Here is a 25094-nt window from a genome sequence, read left to right on the forward strand (position 1 = left end):
TGACTGCCCTTTGAATTTGAGTCGATGGGGAGTCGGGTGCACAAGGGTTTTGACCCACGCACTGGTCTGTCCGCATAATCTTCTTCCAATTCTGCAAATGGCACAGTTCAGCATCTTTTCCTCCATCCGGTCGGATCGATCGGTTCTCCTCGCCGGTCCTGATGGGAATATTGGGCGGTACCCCGGGCCCCCCGCGTCTCTGCTCCCGGTCTCCGGATCGTCCTCCTTGGCCAGTCTCCAGGTTTTCTTTCTCCTAGGACGACAAAGGAAAAGTGGCAATACCTATTCATAGACATTTTTCCACCACCATTGATATAGTGGGGTGGCATATAAATTTATAGTCAAAACATATGGACATGCACATTTCTTTTTGCATTCAAAAACGAAAACACCCACATTGAGAAACTCAGAATTTGATAGGCGATATGTAGGATATTTTAAGTTAGAACTGAATTAATCTGAGACAGTACCCTCTAGGATTCCAGAGGATTCCTCCAGTTGTTGCAGAGTGTGCCTGGGATGGCAACACTTCAACTGGTTTATGTGGACCCACTTGTCTTCCCCCTCTGCCAATCCGCCTTTGGGGATGCGGATCTTGTAGGCCACAGTGGAGATCTTGTCTATAATCTCAAAGGGTCCCTTCCATTTAGGCAAAAATTTTCGCTGTTTTGCCTGGTTTCTTTGGAAGTTGTATAGATAGACCCGGTCCCCCACCTGATATTCCTTCCTGGAAGTTTTCAGGTCATAGTGGGTCTTCATGCTATCAGCTGATCTTTCTAGATTCTGCTGAGCATAAGCAAAAGTATGTTGAAGGTGTTTCCTTAAATTCTCCACATACTCATGAGTTGTGGAGGCATTTATTAGTGTCTGCTCTTGGGTCCTGTAGAGCAAATGCTGCGGAAGCACCATCTTGTGTCCAGTCATCAACTCAAATGGTGACATTTTGGTTGCAGATGAAGGGGTAGATCTGATGGCCATTAGGACCAGAGGTAATCAGATATCCCAACTTGGCCCAGAATCTGCCACAAACTTCTTTAATATGCTCACAATGGTTCGGTTATATCTTTCTACTGCCCCCGAAGAAGCTGGCCGGTAAGCAATATGCAACTTCCTTTTGACCCCCAGTATCTCCCACATCTTTGTCATTACTTCACTGGTGAAGTGGCTAACCCTGTCTGACTCAATCCTTTGAGGTAGACCAAAAGGGAAAAGATGTGGTTAATCATCAGGGCAGCTGCAGTTTCTGCCTTGCAATTTGGGGCTGGGAGACATTCCACCCACTTGGTAAACAAGCATGTCACAGTCAACATGTACTTATTCCCCCTACCAGAGCGAATCACGGGGCCTATGAAGTCGATTTGTAAATCTGACCATGGCAGGGTCATCCCCCTCTTTTGGAGAGGCGCACGGTGTGTGAGGGATGTTGGCTGAAATTGTGCACACACAAGACAACCCTTCAAATATTGGTTGAGGTCCTGGTCCATGTGTGGCCAGTATGCAACCTCTCTTAAGATTTCCAGCGTTGTGTGAAACCCCCTATGACCGGCGGTGGCCGCATCATGGGCGTGACTTAACATCAGGCTTCGGAATGAGGTAGGAACCACCCACTGATCGTGGCCAGCTTTGGATTTCCTTACCAGCAAACCGTCTTGGATCCGGAACATTTTTGGACATTTCATCAACACGCTTAGGTCCTCTTTCCCAATGTAATCGGTATCCGTCAGGGGAAAGTTCTCAGGGTCCTGAAGGTGCTGGTAAAATTTACCAATTATTGGATCCCCCTTCTGAGCTGTAATCAAATCAGCATCAGGGGTCTCCTTACTCCATTGTGCAATTGAAAGGTCGTTGTGAGCATTTGTCTGGGACCTAGTGATAGCAGTGACCTGGATTTCCCCCAACAGGGACTCTATTTCGATTAGATCCCCTTGGATGGCCCCGGTTTTGGCCAGCTGATCAGCTAAGTCATTTCCAGTTTTGTCTGGTCCCTCTACTTTGGAATGACCCTTGATCTTTTTCCAATAGATGGTCATCTCATTCGAGGTGACCAGATCATCAATGTTTTGGATCAACTTCCCATGTTTCAAGGGTTTGTTGTTAGCACATAACATGCTTCTGGTTTTCCAATTAACCAGGTGCTCCACGAACCCGTTCCGTACATAATCCGAATCTGTGATTATGACCAGTTCGTGGAGTTGATGCTGGACAGCAGTGAGGATGGCCTGATGCACAGCCATCAATTCTGCCACCTGACTACTTCGGGGACCAATTTTGTATCCAGCAGAGGGTTCTGGGGACTCATTCACCCATGCATTCCCTACGCCGGCCACCAGTTCGTTCACCCCGTCGTTGTCAACATGGTAAGAGCATCCTTCCACATATACAGTGGGCATTCCCTCACACTTGTCTTCTTCAAAGACTTTGTGGGGGGAATTAAGGTATGCTTCCATGTTGTCCTTTATTTTTAGACTTTCGTCCTCGAGACAGTTTTCTCTGGCACAATCATGCAAGTCAGCCAGACCTTGCGCGAGGGGACTCTTCTTGTTTTGGCCATATCTGACCTCCACAGGAAAGCCTTGCATTGACAGAATCCAGGAAGTAATTCGGGAATTACTCACATTTCCGGCCCGGATTCTGTCACTTTGGAGATATTGCAGAGGCTGGTGTGGAGTCTCCACTATGATGTGTTCCCCCTGGATAAACGGGCGGTAATTCTTCAAGGCCCACACCGTTGCCAGGAGTGCCTTCTCTCAATCGTTGAATTTTTCCTCCACAGAGGATAAAGTTTTGCTCGCATAGGAGATTACTTTATTGACCTTGTCATGCTTTTGGTATAATACTGCTGTCAAGCACGTATTAGAGAACCCCATCTCCAGGAAGAACTCCTTGTTTCTGACAGGGTAAGCTAGGCAGGGCGCTTGTGAGAGGCTTCTTTTGAGTTGTCTCACTGCCTCGGCTTGTTCTGGACCCCATTCCCACTTGACCCCCCCTTCAAGAGATGAATCAGGGGTCTGGTGATCTCTGCATAGCCCTCAATGAACTTTCTGCTGTAATTAGTCAGTCCAAGGAGGCTCCTTAGCACCCGCAGAGTTGTGGGGTCTTTCAGTTTTTGGAGTGCTTCCACCTTCTTTTCCTGGGGACAGAGACCCTGAGGAGTAATCTCATGCCCCAAGAAATTAACACGGGTTCTACACCACTGTGCTTTCTGAAAGGAAAGTTTTGCTCTAGCGGCCCTCAACTGGGTCAGAACATAACGGATCTCCGCTATGTGCTCCTCCACAGATGAACTTTTAATGAGGACATCATCTACATAAGCCAGGTTACCCCTTGCACCCAGGTCGGGCATGGCCTTGTGTAGGAAAATGTTGAATTCATTGCCGGAGTTGAGGTATCCGAAGGGAGTCCGGGTCCATGTGTACTGCTGGCCCACAAAGGTAAAAGCCAGCTTGTATTGGTCCTCCCTACTGACAGGCACAGTCCAGTATCCATTGGTCAGGTCTATTGCAGTGAATACCTGTGACCCCTGGATCTGGGCATGCCCTTGGTCAATGTAGGGCAGAGGCCATCGGGAAGTATGGACCCGTTTGTTGAGCTCCCTGAGGTCGGCGCAGAGTCTCCACTGGCCGTTTGGCTTCAATATTCCCAGCACCGGATTATTGAAGGTGCTGTGGACTGGACGGATTATTCCCCTGGACTCAAGGTTCTTAATTATTTCAGTAAGGGACTCCATTGATGCGAGAGGCAAGCAATATTGCTTCACAAACACAGGAGTCATGCCAGGGTCCGTGGGGATTGTTGTTGTGTGGATGTCGGTGCGACCACAGTCATATGAGTCTACCGCAAAGAGATCTTGGAAATCCAAGAAAACTTGTTTCAACTTTTGCTTTTGTTCCAGAGTCACACAGCCATCAGCTAGGTTGACACTCTCTTCCACCATCTCCCTGAAGCCTGGAAAGACTTCTGGTTTGGCTATCTCAGCGGCCTCCTCCAGCTGGATGGAGAAGTCCCTGGTCAGAGTGCTGATTTGGACCGGAGGCTTCAGGTGGGAAAGGCAGCCCTCATGGACCTGGAAAATCACCTCATCCCTCCTGAAGTCACAAGTCACATCTTCCTTACCATAAGGGCAAGACGTGTACACCAGGAAGTTCCCCCCATGCCGGGTAAAAATCCTGTCTGGTGTTGTATTGTCCTCACTGTCACTGTCAACGCAGTCCTTGGGGATTGGCCCTAACAGTTCATTACCTAAATCTATGGAAAAATGTCGGTCATCAACCGCCATTCCAATAATGGTGCCTGCGGCTAGAGTAATACTCTTTAAGTCGCTGTTATCCACCTCTATTGGAATGGTGTCATGTTCTATGTTGACTAATGGAGTTGGGTTTACCCCCAACCCTTGCTGTTGGAGAGAAGCGTTTAGATGTATGTAAGCATCAGGGTTTTGCAGATATTGTCCTCTTTTAACTTTCACTTCCAGGGAGAATTGTCGGGTCCTTTCTGGGATGGTGACTTCCTCTTTGATCTGAATTTCAACTGCATAAGGTAGCAATTGAGCTGACCTAAATGCTTTTTCTGGATCATCAAAGCCCATGGGATTATCCGCTAATCGGGACCAAGCTTTGAAGTTTATTAGGTCCAAGCTAATGGCAAAGCGATTGAGAATGTCACTGCCTAAGTAAAAGGCGGCAGGGACGTCTCGCACGACCCAACAATTGTGGACTATGCTCTTGTTGCCAATGGAGATTTTGAGCATACACCTGCTTGGCAGGAGATGTTTGGAATTAGGTGCTTCCAGGTCCATTTCCCATTTGTCTACCAGTTTGAATGTGGGAATGGCTGGATCTTTTGGGAGTTGGCGGAACATGGCTTCGCTGATGAAGCTCTTACCGTTGTTCACACACACTCGAGCGAGAACAGAGTCCTTCCCATCATTTAATTGGACAGGGATGAACAACTGCTCTCCAATTTGCTGAATATCAGCCAGGCTCTGAGCTGATTTCACATCTTTCTGGACTATAGGAGTGTGAGTTTCTGATTGTGGATTAGTATAGAATCTCAGAGTGTTTCCTTCCAGCGTGGAGTACCACTTTAGACTGGAAGGAAGGTTGATTTTCAGAAATAGAGAGGACCCCCCATCACCAGTCTGTTGTCCTACTGCTATTACTGTCACGTCTGGAATTTGGTTATTCTGGAAGTGGAATTCTACTTGGTCAGATTTATGTTCAACCATGTGGCATGTGCCGTTTAAACTAACATGGTTGACACTGTTTTAATTTTATGGGTCGGCTAGTCTGGGTCCAGAGGACCTTGTTTACGCAATCTATTAGGGGTGACAACCTTCTCAGGAGGTCATTCCCTAGTAAACAAGGGGTGCCCTCTGGAGTCACAACTATGACCGGGTGTTTCAACTTGTGTCGCCCAATTTTAATGTCCAAGTCTGCAGTCCCCTCAACGGGAATTTCCTTCCCGTCAAAGTTCTGCAGTTGTCCAGGAAGAGAGGTGAGAGGAATTTGCTAATTCTCTCCCCTTCCTGCATTCAGTTTGTCAAAGGCCCTTCTGGACAGAAGGGTAGCTTGAGATCCAGTGTCCACCAGTGCCAAAATTGTACCCTGCCCCTGTACTTGTACCGGGGCATAGTATCTTCCCTCCTTCTCCTCAAGGGGGCACAGATAATGCACATTTTTGGACAACTGGTGGGCTAACTTTCTGGTTTTGGACATCGCTAGCGAAGAGATTTGGGCAGAATTTTGTGGAGAGCCTTGGGAATCTGAAAGAAAAAGTTGGCAACTGGAGATCAGAGCCATTGTGGGTTCCCCTGGTTCTGGGCCGCCCCGCCCTTTTTGGAGGCAGTCATCAGGATGGGTTTGAACAAGGGGATTTTTTTGCTGTTGGTTCTGGGATGAGATGATGGGCGGCGGTAGCTCAGTATCCACATCTCCCCAGTCTTGATTTGCATCCCTAGCGACCCATTTTTCTTTGGGAGGAGTTCCCCCCTCTCTGAAGGAGAAGATCCTTTTCCCAGGATCCTCTGAGGATCCCTCTCCCTCAAATTGGAAGATCTGTACCTCCTCCTCAAATTGTGTCTGTTTGGGTCTTTTGTTTCTCCTACCCCCCCTCTGCTCCTTAGGAGGCAGACTTTCAGGGGCAGGAGATTTTGTTTCCGGTTCCTGGGTTTCCAGGGGCTGTTTACAAGTTGGGAAGGAAGCTTCCTCCAAGGGTTTACACCCCCCTTCCCCTTGTGCCTCCTCCCTGGGAACCGGTGTGTTATCGGGGTGCCGCCCCCGTCATTGTTCTGGAGTACCAGGTCCAGAGTTGGGTGCGTTCTGCGCCGGCATGCTGATCTGAGGGTTCTGCTGAGCCCTCAGTATGTGACCCAGATCCCGCGCCATGTTTTGAACCTGGCGCTCTAACTGGGAAACCCGCTCAGGCTAATACTTGGCCCTGTTTTCTCCCCTGGGCTGATCCCGGGAAGGGTAGCTATCCCTTCTTTGGTAGTACCCCTGGTTGGGAAGATTTGGATACCCCTCCACCCTTGGCCTCCCCTCTCCCGGATTCGGTTGTCTGGGCTCAGGGAATTGGGGAAAGAAGGATGGATGATTTTGGGGCTGGAAATTGGGTGGATACCTGGGGAAAAAGTTCTGCCCAGGATTTGGAGAATTTCTGCCCTCCAATGGGAAGTTAGGAGGGAAGTTCCCTGGGTTAGGTGCTTGGCTGGATCCCCCCCCTTGGGCTGGAGGAGTCCACACATAACCCAGGATGGGTCGATTTCCCTTGTAACGGGGACTTACATAATCAGGAGAGCGAGGGACCACATTTGTGGGGCTGCCTTCCTGGCTCCCTGTCTGTGCCTGGCCCGAGGACCTTCTGGGCCTAGCATTATTAGGTGCAGGTATGTTTTTAGGCCCCCCATCTCCAAATCTAAAACGGGGGTGACCTTTACCTCTGCCACCTTGGCAGCAGCAGGGGTGTTGTTGGCTTTGGGGTTTTTGGGCGCATTATTTTTATTTTCTATTGGCTTCTGCACCTCATAGATCCGGGTCGCCTGTTCAATGACCCAGTCTAAAGATCTTTTCTCGTGAAAATCCCTCACGAGCTGGGTCATTATGTATTTGGGCAAGGCATGGAAAAACATATTAATAAATTCTCTGCTATCCGTGCGCACCCTTCTTGTGGTCTGTGCAAAAGCACGCTTTAACTCCTGCACAAATTCTTGTGGGGCCTGATCCTCCCCACATTGTAAATTGTAGGCTGCCTTGCGAGCCTCTTGAGGATTTCTATGAGTAGAAAAATGTTTCAAGATGGCCGCCTTATAGGTGGACCATCTTAAATGATTTTGGTCCTCCAGCCCCGCAAAGAAACTGGAGTATTCCGGGGAGAAGGTCCACTTTACATATTGAATACAGCTTTGGCTGTCCTTCAAATGGAAAGTCTCCATCATTTGCTCAAACAACTCTAAGTGCTCCCAAACAGAATAATTGGCGTTCTTATGATAAGGCGTGATGACACTCCTGATTGCCTTAATCAGCTTTAAGGAGTCCTTAAGCAAGGCCCTTTTTGTCTTATTGGCCCTTTTGGCCCGGGTAACCCTGGTCCATTCATCTTCTGACTCAGAGGCACTGCTCCCAGAGGTTCCCGTCTGTTCTTCCAGGTTTTCCCGGATTCTGCGAGCCTGGGAATGGCTGGCAGAATGTGGGGACCTGGTCTCCTGTGTCCTGTACCGCTCAGAGGAGTCTTCAGATCCCTCCTTGCTGCCAGGATTTGATGGGTACCCCCCCCACTGACCTAACTGGGCAGAGGTTTTCAGGATGCCCTTAATTGGCCTACTCTCCTGGGGTTCCCCATTAAATTGCACTATGCTTGGGTGCCCATACCCGGATGCCCGCCCCTCCATTCCTGGGTGGTACTGGCCTATGAGCCCCATGCTTCTGGCTGGATAGTAATCTGCCATCCCTGTGGCCCTGTGCTCATGTGCGCCAGGGGACATGGGGGTGGCAGAGTCCAGGGACTGAGAGAGATAAAGGCCTCTGGTACTAGGGCTCCTGGGGTTATGCTCAGGAGTTTCTCTTTCCCAGCGAACCTCATCTCTATCCGCCCCTGCTCCCTGTTGCAATGTAAGAGCCTGCGCCTTCAGTTCCTCAGTTAAGGCCTTACTAGACTCTATCAGTCTCTCCTGCATCGCTACCTGTTGTTGGAGTCTATCATTGTGCTGGCAGAGAGCCTCATTCTCTCTCTGTGCCTCCTGATTGGTCCTGGAGCACTGGGCCAGTCTTTGCTGCAGGAGGGTTACCTCCTGAGCTGTGTCCCTATTGGCCTGCTCCTTTCTTGCCAGAGCATCCTCCACCCTCCTGGTGTGTTCCAACAAGTTCTGGCGTTCTTTTTGGAGGTCACCCAGCCACTGGAGGGCCAAGTGCTTTTCTTCTGTTTTTCTTTTTAAATGGCAGACTTCCTGGCCTAAGGCGTCTCTTTCCTGGCTAAGAGCCTGCATTTGTGCCGCCAGGTCGTCCCTCTGCCTTTGAAAGGCACCAGCTTTCTGGCGTTCTTCATCAAACTCTGCCTGGGTATCCAGGTCTTTCAAAATCAGCTTGTTGCTCTCTGCCTTCACTCTATCTAGATGACTTTGCAGGGTGGCTACCTGCTCCGTGCATGCCCTGTTAAAGTCTAATTGTTGCTCCAGCTTTTTCTGGCTCTGCAGTAAGGAGTCCAAACTGTCTTGGTGCTCCTTCTGCAGGGCCAGAAATCTAGTATCCTGGTCAGCCTTTTCCTGTTGCAGTATATCCATGTCCTCCTTTATTTTAATGATATACTGCCTACTATCATTTTCTGACTCCTGGCTCCTCTGCAGCCTCTGCTCAGAAGAGTCCAGATCAGATTGGGCCTTCTGTAATGCCAGCAGTTGCCTACTCGCCAGATCTTGGCCTTCAGCACATTTGTCCTGCATGGCTCCCATATGTAAATATAAATATGCCGCTACCCTGGCAATCTTGTTGTGCTCATCCTTGGCCTTAGAGGACATATATAGTTCACTCAGGGCCACATGTAAGGGACCCTGGTCTCTCCATATATCTGACCCTGTTTCCGTGATCTGGGGTGCGATTGCTTGCAACCAGACCGTCTGGTCCTGATGAGTCCACTCACCTCTCACAAATAGCTTATGTAAGAAGTGCTCTATGGTATTTTCATATCTACCAAGGTCGTCATTCTGGAATTTGAGTTCCTTCCTGACTTACAGAAGTTTGTATTTTATTTTTGCAAAACAGACCTTTTCCTTAGAGCGTTCCTTTGAGGAGTGCTTTACAGCGTAACACAGCGTGGTGATCAGACCGGATATGTGTATCTGGTCAGCTGGCACGCTGTATTAATCTGCACAAATGGTAGATCTAATCCAAACGTCCCGCTCGAGCCCCCAATCTGTAAGAGGATTCAATTCAACACTACAGCTAAGTCAATGCCTAGTCTGGGATACTGAATGGAAACCCTTATTGATATATCTTTATGTCCAGTTCATGCGTTCTGGATGACTACCCCTATATAACACCCCTCTCTTGGAATCCCCCTGACCCCACTGAGCCAAGAAGTAGTTCTGTTTTGCAAGTTAAAAGGTTTATTGGAGAATTTAAACAATATATATATATATATATATATATATATATATATATATATATATATATATATATATATATATATATATATATATATCACACTTTATGATAAATGAATACTTGGATATCACACTTAATCTGAGCAGTAATCAATAATGGATAGTCTGGCACTAGCACATTTGTGAATAGGAACAGAAGAATAAGGTGGTAGAGAATGCTTTATATAAGTTCAGATGGATGTAATGTTGAATGAGATGCATTACAGAAAATACTCAATATGATTTCAACAAAACAATGTAATCACTTTTCTCTGGCAATCCCCTCCCCCCTTTATGCAATGCAAGGAAATGGAAGGAAAGCACACAGTTCTCAGAAATGCAATCAAATGTAATTCAGTTCACCCCAGCAAGCTTAGACTACAGAAGTTTGAAACACAGGCCCAAAATGCTTTTATATGTGCTGGCAATGAAGTGAAAAATAAGCTAAAATGCTTTTAATTCCCTCTAGAGGTTCAGGGTGAGTGGTATCTAGTTAATATTAGTCCAGGCTCACTCTAGCAATGATTCAGGGATGGTTCTTAAGAGGCAAACGAATTTTTAGCAAGGAAAGCAAGGAAGCTGCTGTTTTCACACGTGGAGAAATGTGCAAATCGCGGTAAAATTCGCGAGTGCGTTTTTCACGATTGCAGCAACAGTATAGGGAATAGGAATGCAGTTCTAGGTTCGTTGCAAAGCCAAGATTCCCAGCTTTCAGAGGAAAGTTACTGCAAGTCTCTAAGACAAACGGTCACGGAGATATGAGCGATATGGTAAAGGTCGTTTTTCAGATTTGAAATTTTAAAAGTTCAAAGTGACAAGTTACAGCTAGCAACTAGAAATGACAGGTGACAGCTTTGCAAATGACAGATGACGGTTAGGAGACAGTTCTGGCTAGATTAAAATAGATTGAATTTTATTATTTTAACTAAGAGATTGGTTCTGCACAGTTCTGCTAGCTACTCACAATATATTTAGAAATAGAATGGGCCTCGCCACGGATCTGGTCAACAGGTTTTCTTCACTCGCCACGGACGGTCTCTGCGCACAGCGTCGGGGTCAGCTCTACTCTGCTGGTCTGGTCTGGGTCTCTGGTTCTGATCAGGTCTGTGGGTCCGGATACAGCGGTCTCCGGTTCAGCTGGTCTCTCTCTGGATACAACACTGCTCTCTGGCAAATGGCAAGAGTTCTTGCAAAGAATTCAATCAGCTCGCCTGGCTGTGATAATGGCAATGATTTGAGGCCTGCTAAAGAGGGATTTAGCTTTTAGTTGACCTCTCTGCTACAAATTCTGAAGTAAAGTCCCGCAGCAGATGGAATAGAATGTTTCCCTATCTGTCCTGACTGTCTGCTTTTATGTGTTTTGAAAGTGGGTGTGTGTGCAGCATCACTAGCCAGCCCCTCTCTCAACTGCCCATTGGCCCAATTCTCCCCTCTCCCATGATTGGGGAAGGAACTGTGAGTCAGAGTGATGCTGTAGGTTTTATGGGTCAGAGGATCCTCCCCTGGTCAGTTTGCCCACAAAATCTATATTTGATCAAAATACAGACTTCTCAAATACATAGTGGTTTGTCATTGCATGTACATATTACCTATCACATGAGGTAGTCTCTGTCCCAAATCTGCTCTTCCTAGGAGCTTGGGTTCGAAAATGGCAACATATTTCAGTTTTAGGTCATATTACCAATATTGGATTTGTCCCCGCATTTACACAGATGTGCCCATGGTGTGTGGGCATTAGGTGGTGGAGTGTCAGATTTTTAACATACATACATTTAGAGTAATATCCTCTTTTCCGCTAAAACCCCCCTGAACATACCACCGGGTCCTACCAAGTCTTCAAATGTGCACAGAAAAATCACAAGAATTATGGTATCATTTACATAATTATGACAAGTCCGTACTATGAGTTATTCATCTTTTTCTAAAACCATATTCTGGCTACAGGGGTGTGGTTTGCCCCCAGCACAAGGTTGAATTTCTGGTTTTTCCAGTTCTGCCAAGCCAGCTTGCTCTCACAGGCAGTGCTCCTCCCCTTTCCTTCCAGGAGGAAGCCACTTTTACGGCCCCCATAATAAAACATTTGCCTGAGTCAGGACAGGGCTTTGTTCAATTTCCTGCAGAGCCCAGGTAATTCAATCAGAGAAGTGTCATATCCCTTTTGGTGGGAACAGCAAAAGGCAGCTAGGCCTGGGAACACAGCTGTTGTGCAAGTCTCAACTCCTGTCGGGGGTAGCTGGTGGGCAGAATTCAGTTTCATTAAGCCAGGTTTCAGATAAAATGTCACTTTTTGTTCCCAGTTTAAGTCAAGACAATTTTTACGTATGCAGCTAGAATGCTGATTCTAAGTTCAAAACTATGACATTTTAACAGTGACAAACTATGTGGCAGTCACAAGTCTGTCCCTCAGTTTATTTACACATTTTGATTTTTGGTCATTTTAAATCCAGTTTCAGTTTAAGCCGCTGCAGACCTGCAGAGCTCAGCCAGTCTTGTTATAAACCTTCAAGTCACTTCAGAATATAACTTCGCATCTGTATTTTAAATTGTATTTTAAAGTATTATGTATTGATGTAATTGTATGTTTCTAAACCTTTTTTACATGGATTTAATATGTTTGTTTTGCAAAGGTTCTACTCGAATTTATTCCTGTAATTGAACTAAATGCAAATAAAAAAAAAAAAAAAAAAAAAAAAAAAAAAATATATAACTTTACATTGTATCCACCTCTCAGTAAGTCTTTCTTTGGCCTGCTTTGGGTTCATTTATTCAGTTTTACACAAAAAAAAAAAATCTGGTGTTGTTTTAAAACGCCGGCTTTCTGATAGTGGTGAGTACTGGTAATGCAACCATTTTGGGGATTTTTCTTGGATTAATGCATTCCAAACAGGAATGGTTCTTACATGGTAGTAAATCCTTGCTTAACATTGTTTTGATGGGGCTCCTTACAGTAAAATGGTTATGTGGAACCCCACAAAAGGGTTGAATCTTTAAAGTGGTCTGGTGAGCCACGATTTCAGCAACTTTTTGACATCAGTAACAGTGGATTTTGTTAACAAAGATCTTTCTTTACACTGGTGGGTGGCAAGTTAGGTAACCATTTTGGTGTGCGCACAAACTGCGTGGTTCTCCTGGATTCCGGTTCACTTGTGGGCTTTTTGGCCATCTTGGATTTTCTAAGCCCACAGCACCAAATGTTGTAGCATAATAGTCCAAACGTGGGTCAGGACACCCAACAGCTGCTATGTGGAAAACTCACTATATAACATCAGCTGAGTGCAGACTATCTATCTCTGACTGTGTACCTCATTGAGGATTTCATTGAGAGTATTTCCTGTTCAATTCTCCACCTCCACCAATGGAGTGTTTTATCATCGCGGCATGGCCGGATTTGTTGTTGATTGTCAGTATTAGGTATGATATTATTATGAGGTCATCAACCTCGGGACTGTGTGCCCTATGCCCTTGAAGACACTCATTGCGTTTTTTGTCTAGAGAGCCGGGTGTAATCAGAACATGGAATAATTGTTCCGATTTACTGCCGGGCGATTGCAGACTTCACTTACCATGAGGACTAGCATTAGTGTGTACACCTGTTGATAGTTTTCTCCAGACACTGGGTGCTGCCTTTTGCGCAGCTACATAATTAAGCATTTCAGCCTGTATTACCCTCAAGACAGAAAGATAGGTTTAGTCTATCCTCTCCATACCGTGAATACGTCTGAAAGCATGCCGAGTCATGACTGACGAAAGGAGGAGTAACAACCATCTAGCCCCACGCCAGGTTCACCCGACTTTTTCAGTAAGCAGCGATGTTTCCAGCCCATGGTACTTTGAACAGTTTGTTGTTCAAACTTTTCAAGTGTAGGAGTAATATATCATGCCATTCATACTTGTTGGTGCATCTATGGACATGGTCTAATCTAGCGGATGTAATTGTAGCCTGTCCAACTTTATGATTTGACAGGAATTACGATCTGATTACCAACTGGTCAGTCTGTGTACTGTGGAATTAACAGATGAAGAGTGAGTCCACTCAATGGACATAGCGAACCGCATGGTGCAGCCAGATGCAGACCGGACTTAGTTGCATTGACAGGTACATAGTTGTTTACTAAATTTGAACCTAGATGTTTCCTGACGTGCCCAGTCCCTTTTAAGATAGGACTAATTTACATTTGTATCATCACATCAGCCAAATTCTATGGCCGTCCAGTGCTAATTCGGTAATTGATAACTGAAGGTGACCACCTCCATGGAGGATCCATAAAGATCACTTGTTTGAAATCGCGAGTGAGGTATGAACTGTGGGACCCCAGCGGCGGGTTTGGGCAGGGGAGCTGTTTTAATAAATGTATATCCTGTAGCCCCCTGATGTTTAATACACTGTTAACAATGTATACTATGTTTTGACAACAGGTCTCCTAACTGACCAACGGGGGAGTAATTGCACAGTGATTGCTGTTTTCACTGTGGTTTGCCGGTTTGAGTGATATGCCTTTGTGTGTCTAGGTGGCTTACACGACCCCCTTCGGTAAGAAAATCGAGCGTAATGATGTTATTAGGTAGTTTGCTCCTTTATGTGCACCAATACCATAAATTCTAATTTGATACCATTAGGGACAGGCCGACTTGTTTGGCAGTGTTCTCTTCATGTGCATAATCCAAGTTTATGGCCATGGAACGAGTAGAGTTAACAATAGTGTTTTACCACATGAACCTCTTTGATCAGTGCTATCTTTCTCAAGAGTAAAAGTATGTTTATGTACCAGTGAGCCGTTGTGATGTGGGAACTCAGAGTTATTTTGGAACTCCACTGATTATGTAATTAGACAGTCTGCAAATGTAGAAGGACTATTTAGCAGTCTTTTTATTCTCTGTCTGTTCACAGGTGTGTTTTATCTACCTCCCGCTGGATCAACAGCCAAGCTCATTGCTCCAGCAGGAATCAGTTGCTCATATTTTCCAGGGTTTAACCCCCACTTGACAATAATAACATGTGGTTGGGTGGAGTATGTTCCTGAGTGAAAAATTCTCCAATTGGAAAACGGTTGTTGCTGTTTTTTATAGCCCTTCAACATTGTACAGTTTAAGTGTGAATTGTGTTTTAGATATAAGTGCATGCCCCTGATGAATTTCCCTTTTCCGTGTGTGTTTTGATGAGTGAGGAATGAAACATGTTGGGTTGAATGGGAGTGAAAGAGTGTGAGATTTAGTGTTTAATTGAAAATTGTATAGTTTGATATTGGTCAACTTTATTCATTTCTGCTTGACTTTAGATAGTGATTTTTTCATCCATCTTTGTTTTTAAACATAAATTACTGCGGTTTATTTACAATTTCTTTCCCTGTGTACTTTCTTTTGTGTTGCTTTTTGTTTTTGTTTTTGCAATTTTTATCGTATTGTGTCAATGAATTGTAATAACCTTTGAAGGTGATTTGTCCTGTTAATCAGTGACTTTTAATTATTGTTAACTGCAAAAATAAAATGTATATGCTAATACGTTGCCTAATTTGTATGGTACAGTGGTAAGTCTGCTGTTTAGTTTCTAAATACCATTTAGAGTTGCTATAACCTCTCACTGAGGCTTGTTGCAGTGGGAGGTGGATGTCTCATCTGTATTAACACACTGTTCACCAAACGTTAAGTATATTGGGTATAGGTTTACCTAAGTCAGGGGGTGAGTTTGGTTGAGCAGTATAAATACTCTTTTTTTCTCCCCTTCCTCCTTGGCTGTTGGAATAGTCTCCTAATGCATGACTGAGGGTACCTGGGGGCAGTGCCTTCAAGGCACTTGCATACCAGGCAAGATGCTTTAAATTGGACCCTTTGTTGAACGAGAGGCAATGTAAATTCCTCTGGGCTTTTGATACATGGTCCATACGTGCTATGCTGCGGACGCTCTTACAGCCCCGTTCTGAATTGTATGTAGTTTTCTTTAGATTGCCTGATGTAGTTCCAACCAATAATCCATTACAATAGTCAAGCCTAGAGTTAATGGTTGCTTTTGCTATCACAGCCCTGTTGGCTTCTGAGAGATATGGGCGAATCTGCCACAACAGATGGGTTGTATACGTGCTACTGGAACCTACGTTGGCAACATGCTTATTAAAGTTTAGGTTGCAGTCAAAGCCCACTCCCAGTGTCTTGACATGACTGGATAAATTAACATTAGTTCCTCCGACTAGAAAGAATCAAGATCTCCGTCTTCTTATCATTCAGTGCCACGAAATTGTTACTCATCCTAGTTATTCACTAAATAATTGATACATAGATGCCATTTTGTTTCATATTTAGTAAAATCGGTTGGATTAGTAGCAATACATTTTTTTTCTCCATTCTATGAACGTTGCATATATTATTTCACCCACCCATATTGTGATTTGAAAGTCTTTCCAATGGGCTGTGATCATACAGATTGCAATAGCAATTAATAAATCATATACAATGAATGAATGATCAATAACCATAGGGTTAAAAGATAACCATCCTAATAAAATATTGGAGAAGGTGAGGGGGCATCAAAATTAAAGATCTGATTCAAGTAGTTCTACACTAATGAGCAAAATGTTTTGATAAAGACACGGTTATAAAACATATACTTGAATGAACCAACAGCGAAAGGACATGACCAGCAGTTCCCATCATTTGCTAGTTTTCTCTCAAATAATCTTATAGAGTGATGAAGGCTCTATGAGTGAAAGGATACAGAGTTTGAGTTATATTAGCTGATGTAGACACTTCACATATTTTCTTCAAAATGACAGACCATTCATCACATTGAAATACCAAATTTAAGTCATGTTCCCACTGATTTTCAGTCGGCCATTGACTCTCAAGTGATATTAGCTGATAGAAATTTGAGGCTCTCAATGTTGGTGTAGATTCAAGAAATGTTAATGGTGATTGCTCAGGGATAAATAGATTATTTTCCATCAACTTCAGGTTATCAATTCATGCGTCAATAAGTGTACAATATTGGTGAAGGTCAGAATGTGAAATTGTGAAACTTATTTTAAAATCATTAAACGAACAACGATTGGGGCCTGAGACAACCTGATACATACATTTAATACCCTTTCTAAGCAAGGGTTTCCAAAGAAAGGTTCTGCCTCTCAACAGGATTTTTTTTTTGTTATGCCAAAGATAAGTTGAAAGGAAGTTAGATGGTTTATCATTATGTGTATACAGAAATGTCTTTATTATCATCATGATTAAACAAATAGGTTTTGAGTAACCTGACATGGATTTGTTGGAAATAAATACCAGATCATTAACAGATATTGGTTAAATAATTTCCTTTTCAGCATCTAGCCAAACAGGAATGTCTAAAGAAGTGTTATATGAAAACCAAATTGAGCATGTTTGATAATAAATACTTTATGATAGCATCTGAAATTGGGCAATCTGACTCCCATGTGCTCATAATAGTTGTATAGTTTATTCAGGGAAATTCTTTTTTTGTTTTTTGCTTCCTAGAGAAATTACATACTATAGTAGTCATAGTTTTAACAAAGGCAGATGCTGGAGAAGAGGAAGTATCTATAAGTAAAATAAAAGACCATGACATAGCATCATTTTGATGGTTTCTTATCTGCCCCACAAGGTTATATACAATGGAGACCAAGTGTAAATTGACTCGTTAATAAACATCAACAGAGTATCAGCAGTACATTTAATGGATTTTTCCACAGAGAGGAAATCACAATGATCAAATATTTCATATGATTTTGGCACCCTTTAATATCTGAGAAACTTAATTATTGCTTAACGCACAATGTGCTCAGGGCTACAATGTCTGATTGATCAATGTGAAGCTCATACCACAAGACATCAGAGAATAATTTACATTTTTAGTAGATACTTAAGGTTATTTTTGTGTTTTTCATGAAAATTAGCATGCTGCAATTTTGACTTCAGGTTTTCTGCATGTTATGCCAGGATGGAGGTACATCTTTTGATAAGCTCCAGAAAGGGGTTCAATGGAAAAAATTAAAAGAATAGGTGATTAGGGGCAAACCCAATGAGTGCCTGTATTTAATGGAAAGTATGGCAGAATGGAAGAAGAGCTTAAAGTCTAGATTACCATTGTGTTCATATTCATATCGTTTTTTTTTTTAAATTACATGTTGTAAAGGTGTACAAAATGGCTTTGTCGGATGATACCACTGTATTATGGAACTCTCTAATAGATGAAATTCTGGCCCTGTCTTTTTTTATTTTTTAGATTAGAGGCAAGTACCTTACTAGCCTCATTAGATGTCTAATACATTTTAGATTTAGATTTAAAGATTGGACCACAAACTTGTTCAGTTAATTTTTTATTCATTTCGTAATGCAGTGATAAGATGTAATGAAATATATCTTCATCAGATTTGCTAGTATAAGTTCTTTGTAGTTTATTTAGTTTGCAAACGAGAAAGTCTACTTATTTTTTTACTTGTTTCTTTTTTGTACCAACGTATGTTATGCGACAGGTGATGTATCGTCATCTTAATTAAGTATCTATATGTATAAAAGTCAAAATGTGTCTGTGGCTTTGTGGCAGGATTTGTGGGTTTGTGGCATGACGCAGCGTTGTTCCCTATACAATTCCACACTGTTTCACCAATCTGCATCAAATTTTGCATACTTACCTATTAGAACCTTCTGAACATTACTGGCTACATAACATTTGGACACCCCATCCCTTTCCCAGGATTTCACCAAAAGTTAAAATTTGGTTGTCGTTTTGTGGCTTGGTGAAACTTTGTTCTTTATACAATTCTACACTGTTTCACCAATCTGCACCAAATTTCACATAGTTACCTGCTAGCACCGTTTGGACATCACTGGCTACATGACATTTGGACACTGCACCACTTTCCCTGGATTTCAGCAAAAGTTAAAATTTGTTTGTGGGTTTCTGGACTACCGACAAAGTCATAAACCTTGTTCACTGGGAAGGGAAACACAAAATGTATGAGAGGCAAATGGAACTGAGAGGAGAAGGTGAAGGCAGGTGGCATTCCAGAAGTTTCCACATTTTTACTGCATCAGGTGAAATTACTTTTCCAGAGGATTTTTGCAAGATGGTATCTGCGGCCCGAAACAGTAAACCATGTTCACCGGGAAAGGAATCAAAAAATGTTGTTTCTAAACAAGATTTTCATTGCCGTAAACCATGTTCGCCGGGAAGGGGAAAAAATGGTTGCCGCATCAGGTGAAATTACTTTTCCAGATTATTTTTGCAAGATGGTGCCTGCCCACGAAGCCGTAAACCATGTTCATCGGGAAGGGGAACAAAAAATATTGTTTCTTAACCATTCCTGACACGAGGAACAAACCTTGATGTCCCTTTAGAACCTCAAAAAACTAATTTCAAGGCCCTAGGATGCACAGTTTTTTTTAGATAATTGCACCGCAATGCAATACAACAAACTGCACCATGCCAGGTTGAGACAGAACAGTAACCTACAAGATCGTTCATTTTCAAATATGAATGTCTTATCCCTCTGCTTTTTCTTCTTCTTTTATTTTATTCTTTATTTAATTTTAATGAGTTTTTGTTTGATTGTCAATTCTGATTGTCTTTCTGTAATTCTGCATTGATTGTTCAGAAGTCAATGTTGTCATACACCATTTGACGAAGCTCTTGTTTATGATGTATAAAATACAAATTTGAAACAATTAATGAGTGTTATCATGTCTATCTACAGAACCCGTTCTGAGAGCAGGTACTTCTACTAGTTGCTGATAAAAGTTAAGCTACGATTGCGCAAATTCGTTGTCCACTTTTAAAGAGTTGGTAAATCTCCAACTATTCGTATGTCCATGAACGTCATCAAAATCCAAAGAAGAAATTACCAGGATATTGTCTGAGATAACACTGTTTGAATATGGGAGTGTACCAAAGCAGGAGACAGTGCCCAAGAAATACAAATATATTCAATGCGAGTATTGTGTGGGAGAGAGTGAAATGTGTAATCTGAGTCTGTGGGATGTTTGGGCCTCCATGTATCACCAAGACCCAAATCAATAAAGCAATGTGTTCTATTTAAAAAAAAAAAATACAATTGATTCATATCATAAGGGAATAGGTGTCAGGCAGTGGGGGGAAATTATGGGTAACAAAGGATCGGGGGTGGCAAGAAGGGACTTGCGTAAAGTTCTATGGCTCGCACGCCCAAAAACCTAACCAAAATGTATGGGATTACAAAGTTTCTGTCGCCGTTTACTCTGCTGTACAACAACCCTGACTTCTCTCCGGCGTTGGTGCTAAGGGATTTTTTGCGCAGTGGTGAAAAGGAGGCTTTAATATACTCAGGGATATGTTCCAGGGCCTCTCCATTCGATTTTTCCCCTTGTGCAAGCAATGCTTTGGGTTGTGGGAAAATGAGAGGCTGTGTTACTTCCAGCGGAGGCACTGGCTGCTAGACCCTGGCATAAAGGAGGCAACAACCCACCCATTTACTCAGTTCGAAAAATATCTAACGACACACGATGGGGAAAGAGGACTGATATCAGGGTTCTACAAAGTGTTGGTGGTGTCTACCCCCAGGCAGCGTGGCCATACATGGGGCATTAGGAGAGGACGATCGGGAGGGAGCTGGAGAGGAGCAAGTGGGAAAGGCTTTAGTTGCTGGCAACCAGGGTGGTCAGGTCCTCTCAGTTACAGGAGTGTTGGTACAAGCTGCATTTTAGGTGGCACTACACACCGGTCCGCCTCGATAGTATTTATCCCTAGACCTCAAAAGCGAGTTGTATGGGTTGTGGGGGGGATGGGTCCTGCTCCCACATATGGTGGAGATGCCCCAAAATTGAACCCTTCTGGAGGGAATATTTGGTGACACTGCAAAGGCACCCCCTGACGAAGTTATACTGGTGGTGGAAGGTGTGAGGGCTGGGGAGGAACCCAGGGGCCAGAAGAAGGCTAGAACAGTGCTTACTTTGGCGACAATGCTCCTGATAGTGCAGATTTGGAAGGGGGCCGACATCCCCACAGTGCACTACTGGCTAAGGAAGATCTGGGTGTTTGCGGCTCTCAAATGGGCAACATATGCAGTGAACAATAACCTAGCATGATTCTCTACAGACTTCGGACAAATCCTTGCCCCCCAGCACCTAAAATTTCTAGACCTGTTTTAGGGCCCCGGGAGGGGCTTTATTACTGCTTTCCTACTGTCTTTTATGGTTGTATGTTTGCATCTGCCTGTGAGGGGTAGGGAGGGGAGGGATGGGGAGCAGAGGGACGTTGGTAAAGTTGTATAATTTCGACAGGAGGAACTTCCAAAAGATGTCTGTACTGTACTGTACTGTTGAACATTAATAAACAGAGTAAAAAAAATATACAATTCGACCTTCTGTCAAAGAAAGGATCCATTATGTTGTTAAAGTCTCAACATATAACCTGATTGAGGAGATTAGATTCCATAATAGTGTTTTGATATGTACCCAATAGTCAGGATTAGGATTTGTAGGACCATACATATTTATAATTGACTTGACAGTCAGTCTGAATCTTGACTAACACCCATCTGCCTTGGTCATCCATATCCTTGTGTAAAATGTAGTTTAACTTCTTATTAATCAGAATAACAACACAATTGTTCTTCCCATGTGCTTGGCTTGCAATCACCTCCCCCAACCACCATTTCTTTAGTTTATTGGACACCTATGTGGAGAAATGTGTTTCTTATATACAAGCAACTGAAGGTTTGTATCTATTCAAATATGAGAACACATGTTGCCTTTTAATAGGGTTATTATGGCCCTTAAGAATCCATATTATACATTTAAAATTAATTTCTCAAGTCTATAAAATGAAAGAAATCCGTCATTATACAATGCAAGTAACAAAGGGCTCTATCAAAACTTTGGCTTTATCCCGGTGGTAATTCTGCCGGGATACGGCCAGTGCAAATTGCGTTAGAGACAATCAGCCACTATCAGCACTGGATCGCGAGTTGCAGGAACGGTGGGGCATTTAAGTGCCTCTTCCCATCGGGACATCCTGGGCGCTATTACTGCTAGTGCCACAAATGGGCAGAAAGTGGCAAGATTTCTGATGAACCCATAGTATATTATTGGCCAGATATGGCAATAATTGTCACACCATGTATTGACGCTGCAGTGACATTAACCAGTTCATAAACACATGAAAAAGGGGGAACACATAAAGGGAGGGGAAAGATACATGTACCTGCACAGTGTGATACAGGAACATTGCAACCATGCAATTAAGAATGAACATATACACAGATGAGTAGTTCTTAATAATAGCACTAATACAATGCCAAAGCCTGAAATCACAGTTGCAGATATCTGAAAACAGGGAATGGAGTGACACACCTAAAAGGGGGTAAGATGACATCCACCGACCCCTGCACTACTAAAGACAAATAGGATGGGGTATTCTTTGCCAATACATTAAACCTGTAATACGTATATGATTCCTTTGGAAGATGAGGCTGAGGGTTGCTGATTAGTCACAGGGATTGACCATATCCTCCATTTTGGTTGACCTGTTATTTGCTTTCAAATCTGCTTGGTCATTGAACACAGTTTTATTTCCTTTAAGTGTCTCTTTTGAAGGTACATGGATGTAAAAGACCAAACCTGGCATTCAATTGCCTGAGAACTGGTCTATATGATAAAAGGTCCTTTGTGCGGTGGGCAGTAAATGTCGGTAGTACATTTCGATACATCTTGTGACATGATTATTCTATGGCCTTTCCAGAAGAGTTGATTAGCATTGCTAGCTTTACCAATAACCAACTGAACTTGAGTACATTCAACAAGGTAGAAAATTAGAGTGTGTGGTGAAGATTTCCTCTGAGAGCTGATGTGGTCTTTGGAACCTATTCTGTGAGCCCTCTGTATATTAAAAACAGTTGAAGGTTGCAGTTTAAGATCACATGGGGCAATCAAATTGGAAAACCCTGGGTTATATTAGTGGGACCCCATCACTCTCCCCGGATTCACCTAATCATATTGCACAAATGCAGGTGTGTGTCCCAATGGTCCACTTTCAAATTACGCCTCTCAATTTCTTTTATCGATAAGCATGAACAACCAGACTGCTCAAATGAGGTCAAACATATATATTTTTTATTCAATTAATCTGTAAATTTGGTTCATATACATCTCAAATTTAAAATGCATCATTTATTCTCTCATTCACTTCTCACATAAACTGTTCAATCCACACTGGTTCACCTTCTAATAGATAGACTAAACAGGTTGCAGTATACTATCCTCAGTACTTTCCCACGTACACATTTTCTTTTATTAACTTCAGGAAATGTACATTCACATATGTAAAGTACAGAAAAAACAACTCTACATGTCATGTTTCTGTTCTTCGATATCTATTGTAGAACATTCCTCAGTAGCATATTGCTTATGGGTGAATGTTTCATCCTTTTAGTTACCTTTAAGATGAATGGTCTTCTGTATTTAATTGATAAGCCTAATATGCAAGTGGCCCAAAAGAAAGAACAAGGGTTGATGTGAAATTGCCAAATACTGGGCTTATATCACAAGCATTTCATAATACCATAAATTACAGATTGATAAAAAACTAATTTATTAACCTTCTAAATAGGTTACTCATATCTTACCTCTTCTAGTGTTGGGTGTCTAAGGATAGTCATTTCTATCTACTCTTCTTCCTGCAGGCAGATCCTAAAAAACACATAGTATCGTATGCATATATGTATCTCTCTGTCCATCCCAACATTTTGTTGCCACTTCTCTAAGATATTTCATTGAAATGGTCTTTGTAGTCAAAAACATATTGTGGGTTTACCGGAAAAGGCTTGCTGTGTAGTGTCTCTTTTGCATAGAGGTGTGTGATCTCCACCCTTCTCTTTCTCGTCAGCTTATGGTTACCACCTGAAAAAGTATCATGAATGATTGTAACTAAAGTACTGCACCATGATTAGTGGTGCTCCCATGTATGTTACTTTTCATAAGGTAGAAAAAAAGAGGCTCCCTTTCCTGCTTTCATATGGCTGAACTAATGTGGGTACAGGCTTCCACGTGAGGTCTTACATCATCAGTGGTGGATGCCATCATGACACCAGCTGCACATGTACATCCCACATGGTCAGACATGGTCACATCTCTACGCTTCACACCTCACTGCCGTTTATGCATCTCAAACCTCTCTGCCATGGCAGGTTAGGATCCGAAGCTCTCACTCTTCATCAGGGATAACATTGGGTGCCATATTGGAATTGAAATAAAGCACAGGAATCAGTGCTGTATTTATGGGGCATATGAACCCAATATAAAGTTACAAACTATATGCACTGGGTTATGATCTATTCTGATAACCTATACCATATAGTTATGTGTTGTCTGTATTCCAACTAGCATCTAACACTCCTGAGGGGTTGGGAAGTGGATTTATTGATGAAATCTAATTTTATGCCACTCCACTTCTTCATTCCATACCTTTTGCCAGCTGTCAGTGAGATAAATCAGCTCTTGCTCCCATTTAAAGAGCTTCTCATCAATATCTTTTTTTGAAGATCCATTGATTTGTTGTAAAACTGTCCATATACAATCTTTAAAATGATGTTGTTTGTTTGTCAACAACATGTTTAACTAAAGGGGCATTCTCGACTTTATTTTTTAAGCAACTCCTGTGTTCGAATATTCTCCTTTGGCTCTTTATATTGGTTTTACCCAGATATGTTGTTTGGTATATCACATTCTCTGAGTTACAGTTGGTAAACCCTTTCTGGGACCAGGGTTTGTTGTCAGGGGTCAGAAATGTGACAACTTGGTAAAGGTTTTTCATAAGATGCCATTTTATTAACTCAAAAAGTTTTGACAAATGCCTCACTATCCCTACACTGAAGAGGATTTCCTTGCCTATTAAAATAAATTAAAACAAACACTCGAACAAACAAATCTGTCCCTCACACTTGTACATACAACAAGCTGTCATGTGCCGCCTAGGTTCGTGGCGCATTTGGCCCCTCAGGAGACCACGAGGACTCTGTCACGTTCTGTCTGCCCCAGCAGTCTAGTTGTGGCACGCAGCGGGAAAACGGCTTATTAGCCACACCCTCCCCTTCTGCGTTCCGTTGCAACGTTCTGCCGTGTCTGGACTCCTCCGTTCTGGCTCTCTGTTGCTGTACGCTCTCTCGCTCTTGGATTCTGTGCCATTATAGCCTCTTCGCTGCTTTTCCTCTCTGTTTTCTTTGATGCTCTTTTTCTCTGCCTTCTTACCTGTGCTTTGGCCTGCTGCTCCAGTTTGGTTTGTGTTTCTCCCTCTGTCCTTCCGCTCGGCACCGAGTGCTTTGTTTACATTCACGCTCCTTGACCTTGCTCCCTATTCTTTTTTCAATTGTGCCTTTTTAGTTCCGCTCATAGTGCTTCCTGCTACCCCCTCTGGGTTCAGACTTTTCCATACTTACGTTTCTGCTACTCCTTGGGTCTGTGCGTCTCACTGTTCCAGGGTGAGGCTTGTATC

This window comes from Ambystoma mexicanum, chromosome 7q (assembly GCF_040938575.1).
Source record: "Ambystoma mexicanum isolate Mex_15411 chromosome 7q, UKY_AmexF1_1, whole genome shotgun sequence".
NCBI lineage: Eukaryota > Metazoa > Chordata > Amphibia > Caudata > Ambystomatidae > Ambystoma > Ambystoma mexicanum.